The following is a 6337-nucleotide window of genomic DNA, read 5'->3' as shown; positions in this document are numbered from 1 at the left end:
CCTTCTGAGTGTGGGTCCTGTGCAACTGTACAGTCAGTCGCTTGCCCGTGAGGCCAGCCCTGGGTGCTGGCTTAGTGGGGAAGGAAGGCAGTGAGCTCCCTGCTGTCTGCGCTGGAGAAGAATCTGCTGGGCACTGCAGTGGTCAGGCCTGTACTGGGTGAAACAGCCCAGAGAATGCCCATGAAAGCCATTCCAACACTGAGTCTTTCATTTCACCTGCTAAAAACACCCTGGGATTTTGTAGATGGTGTAACATGGTCCAGACAAGTCAGCCAAAGTGAAGGTCCATCCAGGCCCATGTCTAAGAATCCAATTACGAGAACTTCCCCAGATCAAATTCTGCAGCCTGTCCCTGTCAGACTGCGACTCTGCTGTAATGTACACAGGAGGGCAATTATAGCCGCAGCGGCACAAGCAGGCCCCGGCAGGCGGGGCTCAGCTCCCGCATTCACTGCTTTTCTGGGTTTCCAATACATTCTTGGTGGCAGAGATCAGAGCCTCTCGTCTATTTATTTAAGAGTCTATTTCCTTCCTATCGTGTGCAGCAGTGCTGACAGGTGAGAAGAAGAGGGGCAACTTGGTAACTGGATTCACACTCTGATGTCGTGAAACTCCTGCCTCAGAATAGATCACAGGGAAGAATACATTCCTCAGTTAAACTCAAGAATCTAAGCACTGTCTGTTATCCCTTCTCCTTCCGGAGAAAAAAAAGATGATCTGAAATGTTGAGGTTAGCAGCCCGCAAATCCAGCTTAGAGGTCACACATTGGTCTTTTGGCTTTCTGTGTGAGTATATATACACATATACACACACACTCACACACATGTATTATACGTGTGTATATATGTACATATGTATGTATATGCAAGTATATATGTATATATAAATATATACACATATATGTATATTGTACATATAAAATACTGACAAGAGTTATGGTGGCTATGAAGACAACTTCAGGCAGCAATATTTATTTTGGGGAAAAATAATGTATTACAGGTGCTGTAAACCCAGTTCTGAGAAAACTACCACGTCTGTGGGGAAATTGATTCCTCCCACGTCTGCCTGTGCCTGGGGATTTAAGTACTCTACGAGCCGATCTCAGGCTCACCCCTCCCGCCATTCACCAAGCCACGTGGTTTGTTAAGCATGCTTCTCCCTCATGCGAAGAAACAGGAACTGGGAGGTTAGGCGGAAGATTGCCAACTGGGCGTGCCAGGAGCGTGACCTTCTAGCACCTTCTCCCTGACAAGTTTAAATTGGCAGTTGAAAGCTTCTATTGGTGAAAAACCACCTAAAAGGATTTTTGATGCCAAGCTGTCTTGAAGCGCTGCACTGACAGAGCTAGAACTCAGTTTTACATGCACGCCACTGGGGTTGTGACTCCAAAATAAGGATAGGGTGTCTCCACAGTCCATTTTCTGCATGAGTCTGAGGATGCCTGGTTTAGAGAAACCAGATATTGAGACAAACAGCTGAAGAGTGTGAAAGGGACCTGCTAGGTCTTTCCTCGTCTTAAACAGAGGGTTACTGCTCATCCAGCAGTGTTAAGATTCACATAGATGTAGTGTTTTACCATGGGCCATTTGTTATTTTACTTTATTTATTTACTTAGTATTTATTTTACTTTGAATATTAATTATTTAATTAAATATCATTAATTGTTGATTATTAAACATTAAATTATTAAATATTTATTATTTTACTTTAACAATATGTCAAAGACATCTATGCGGATGAAAACAAAATGAGGAAAATGTACACACGTTTATTTTACTTCTTTATGCCAACTGGACTCCTTTGGTTTGGTTCTTGTGCTATAGTGTTGGGGTCCCACTCTTCACCAAGAAAGAGAGACTGAAGTGATAGTTATTTTAGGAGAAAAGAATTCATTTTGGGGATAAGTCTTGAAAAACGAAACTACCAAGTCATGGTGTGTATAACTGCATGCTTAAAATTACAGTAGAATAAAAGAAAAATCAAGAAAGAAAAAATATGAAGATAAATGTAACTGTTGTTTTTTTCCTGAAAGCCAGTCTAGCTGTCTTAATTTCTCTCTTTGACTCTTAACTTGATGAAGGCAGAGTTGTCGCCGTGTTCCTGGAGCGTTGACTGTTGCTTGTAAGATGGGGTCCTGTCCTCTAAGAGCTCGCACTGTAGCATAGACAACCTCCAAAGGGATGGAAAAATAAGTTAAGGATGGGGTGATGAAAAAGTGCTGGAACCAGAGAGTGCTGATGGTTGCACAACATCGTGAATGTACTTAATGTCACTGAGTTGTACACTTCAAAATGGTTACAATGGTGATCCTCACCTTTTGTGTATTTTATCACAATAAAAAAATTAATGAGTGCCCATCAGACACTGATTCAGAAACTGAAATAAAAAGAGAATAAAAAGCTCAAAGCTGCCCAAGTCCATTATTACATGAGCCCATCCATACCGTAGTTCATAGATACACAAATGTTACGATCAAAATCACGTCTACTCAAAGAGAAGAAAGCCCACGCACAAGGTGGTGAGCTATACGGCCGGCATTAAGTCTGACATCAAATTAGAATAAAAAATAAATAACAATGACTAGACATTTTCAAGAGGAAATCTTTGAGCCTGGAAAAGGGATCTTCAGGGGTTGGCAAACTACGGCCCACCCGCCAAACACAGCCCCGCACCTGTTTTGTGTGGCCTGCGAGCTGAGAATGGTGTTCCTATTTTCAAATGGCTGAGAAAAAAAAATCAAGAGAAAAATACTATTTTGTGACACATGAAAATGAAATGGAATTTCAGTGCCCTTGGACAAACCTTTACCGGAACACAAGCACTCCCATTCCTTTAGGTCTTGTCTGTGGTGCTTTGGAGCTATAATGGTGGAGCTGAGTAACAGCCACAGAGACCATATGGCTGCAAAGTGGAAACTACTTTCTGGGAGGCCCTTTAAGAAGTTTGCTGACCCTTGCTCTGGAGGATGCACCGTGCTTCCACATGAAGGTGCACCACGCCAGAGCCTCAGGGTCCAGACTGGGGCCACTTTCTTGATAAAACCGCCCTATAAAGAAAGGTTCGTCAAAGAGAGAGAATCCAGTCCAGCATCCTACAAGGGCCCCCTCCACTGAGCTGCAAGGTCAGGAGGCATAGGGGATGGCAGAGAGGACGAAGGGCCGAGACCTCCTGGGACGAAGGCTGGGGAAGGACACCCTCACCTGCCATGTGCTTTTAACACACCCTCCCTCAAATTATCTGCGTCCTGCTTTTTCCTCTTTCAAAGCTTCTGTACGAGCTCATGATAAGTAAACGTTCCAGGTATATCAATGTCAGTGGGGGATGCAAGCATTCTGAGGATCTGGTAGGAGCCAGATATTTAAATGGTAGCTTGGGGCCGGCCCAGTGGCGCAGCAGTTAAGTTTGCACGTTCCACTTCGGCAGCCTGGGGTTCGCCACTTCGGATCCTGGGTGTGGACATGGCACCGCTTGGCACACCATGCAGGCATCCCACATATAAAGTAGACAAAGCCGGGCATGCATGTCAGCTCAGGGCCAGCCTTCCTCAGCAAGAAGAGGAGGATTAGCAGATGTTAGCTCAGGGCTAATCTTCCTCGGAAAAAAAAATAAATACATAATAAATGATAGCTTTTCTAATCTTCCTCACAACTTCACTTGTAAAAACATCAGCTACATTTCCCCACTTTTTTTTCTGAGTGGATTGTCATGGTCCCTGGTATTATTCTGCAAGCTTTACATAAATTCAGTCATTTAATCCTCAGAACAACTTTACAAATAGGTACAACGATTATTCTCATTTTACAACTGAGGTAATTGAGGCCAAGGTGTATTAAGTAATTTGCCCAAAACTGCTCAAAAAGAAAATACAGAGCTAGGATGTGAACGCAGGTGCATTGGCAGGGAGCCAGGGCCTTAACTGTCAGCTAGACCATCAAACAGCACCGAGAGGTTCTCGATTTTGCTATAGAAACAGCAGAGCAGCATTGCAAACCAAGCATATCTGGCTTCGAATTCCATGTTCTTTCCACTGCTCCTTAAATGCTCTTCTTCCAGGGCTCTGGTTCCAGGACACAGGCAACCAGAAGACGGTCTTCATTAAGCAAGAAACCACTACATTTTTTAATTCTAATTTCCTCTTATGATACCTAGCCATGAGGACAGCTGTTATGCCCTTCTCTAAAAAGGATTTGGTAATAAATTGAAAACCTGCCCTTTTTTTTCAATGAGGCTGACCTTCTTGATCCAAGTCGGAATACCAGCTTTTCAGCCAGTTCTTTCCAAAACTGAGATCGATTTGCTGAAGGAGAAAGGAAGACTATCAGTTACCATTGTCTGTAAGACAGCAACTAAAAGGCAAACCTGCTCCCATAGATTCAGTTTATCCAGACAGCGAAAACTTTTTTGGCTCTAAACTCAGAAGGCTGGGGGAATCTTGGAAGGAAATTATCCATGGGTAGTAATATATTTGCAGTATCGTGTGATTCAGCTAGCAAAGATAACTTCTCATGCTAAAAAGAAGAGATGTTCACAGTAAAGAGCATAAGGGAGTCAGCATCAGACCCAGTTTGAAGTTTGCCAGGGACACAAGCTCAGCACGCTGGGTTCACACGACTTGTGTCTGCCTAAAATGGATTGCGGTAGTCAGCAGCTATTCGGAAGAACAAGATGCCTTGAAATGATTTGGAAGACCAGATGCAAAACACCGGAGAGAGAAGGAACCTCTGTTCTCCTTGTTTCTTTAAGTGTCAGGCGGTCTGACTCAGCAGGTTTAAGAGAGACGGGACCCCAGGTGGCAGGAGAGAGATTGACCTCGCTTTCTCCTGGCTCATCAACTGTACATCCACTGATCCTGCCCTGCTCCCACCTGGACCCTGCGGTGGAAACTGGAGATGCCCCAGTCTCCCAGACCTTGCTTTTAGCCAGTGAAGCAAAGAATCATCATCAGAGGCATTTTGCAGGTTCATAAATGCTACACCGATGCCAACAGGAATATAGTGCTAAGCTGGCAAGAGTGTTCATATAGATGACATCCAGGGAGACTCTGCAGTTTGCATTCCTAAAAGGAAACAGAGATCAGAAGCCAATAAAGTGGCAGTCAGATGTCCTTATGTGCATAAGATCTGGTATTCATTTTAGCCAGCTGCACTGCACAAAGATGGGACAGCTACTTTCTGTTCTAAGCTTTAATCAAATTCCCTCAATCCTGGAGTCTATTTTGCAGTTACTGAGCAGCTACTTTGAGACAGGCCCCGTGCCAGCTTCTGGGAGAACAGTCGCTGACCACCGGCGGTTCATAATCTGGCACCTTCTGCAAACATCTGAGGAGTCAACCCCATGTGTTATACTTGTTTACTTGTGCTTTTGAGGGTAGAACTGCCACAGGCTGGGGCTCACAGCTGCGTGCCCCACTCCTCCCAGGGGGCCCTTCTCTCCTCTGCCCTCCATCACACAGAGGGTGGGGCAGTTTTGAGCCTCTCTGTAATCTCACCTCAAAGAGCTGCTCCACCCTTTGTCCCAGTGAAACTCTGTGTTGTCCTGTAATTATTGCCATGCTGCAATCTAGTGCCATCAGTACAGATTTCAAAACAGTGCTCATAATTCCTGGCAAAGCTAACCTGCCAACACCAGGCGTAAACATTGGCTGACCTACTCGGCCTGGGCTGGAGCTGCGTGCAGGTGCCATAAAATGAAAACCAGAAATGAGAACTCAGCAACCACCCAGAATAAGATCACACACACACACACACACACGTGTACGTGCACACTCACCCTCCTCCTGGTGCTTTGACTCAATCAGTTATGAGATTCCATCCCAAATTTCTAGAAGAAGGAAGCTGTCCTGAACACAGTGCGTTGAAAAATGAACATGCGCGATTCACCAGCTTCCCAGAGAGGAGATCAATAGGGCAGTGTCGGGTTTCCTCGGGTTCTTGCACGAGAACACGCCCGGGTGGAGTTTGTGCTGCGTGATCTCCAGCCCCTGATCCTTGAAGCTGACCGTGAAGGGTCAGGTTTGCTGTGTTTAGAAAATGGAAGCAGCAGGGTCATTTGGCAGAAGTTACCAGTATCCTGCCATAGGATGTCAACTGTGTTCCAAATGTGCAGAGAGATGGTACTAATCTAGTCTGGCAATCTGTTTAGGGTAGCAAAAGGGAAGAATGCTAATAATTAAGAATTTCCAAGACTGCACTGTGGTCCAGGCCCTGTGACAAGGGCTTACATGCATTGGCTCATGGGATCCTCACAACCACCCTCTAGTGATTGCTGTCATCATTCCCACTTCACAGATGGGGAAACTGAGCTTTAACGAGATTAAACAATTTGCCCAAAGGTCAT

General features: G+C 44.9%; 1 long non-coding RNA gene across 1 annotated transcript; it reads right to left on the bottom strand.

The window, feature by feature from the left end:
• Positions 1-1749: 1749 nt before the first annotated feature.
• On the bottom strand, positions 1750-6017 carry LOC138923716 (uncharacterized). The gene is made up of 2 exons (XR_011437749.1): positions 5771-6017; positions 1750-5057 (listed from the first exon to the last, which is right to left on the bottom strand). It is a non-coding gene; the product is annotated as an uncharacterized lncRNA (long non-coding RNA).
• Positions 6018-6337: the final 320 nt, after the last annotated feature.

This window comes from Equus caballus, chromosome 1 (genome assembly GCF_041296265.1).
Source record: "Equus caballus isolate H_3958 breed thoroughbred chromosome 1, TB-T2T, whole genome shotgun sequence".
In the NCBI taxonomy this organism is placed as follows: domain Eukaryota; kingdom Metazoa; phylum Chordata; class Mammalia; order Perissodactyla; family Equidae; genus Equus; species Equus caballus.
This window is presented reverse-complemented; position numbering and strand designations above follow the sequence as displayed.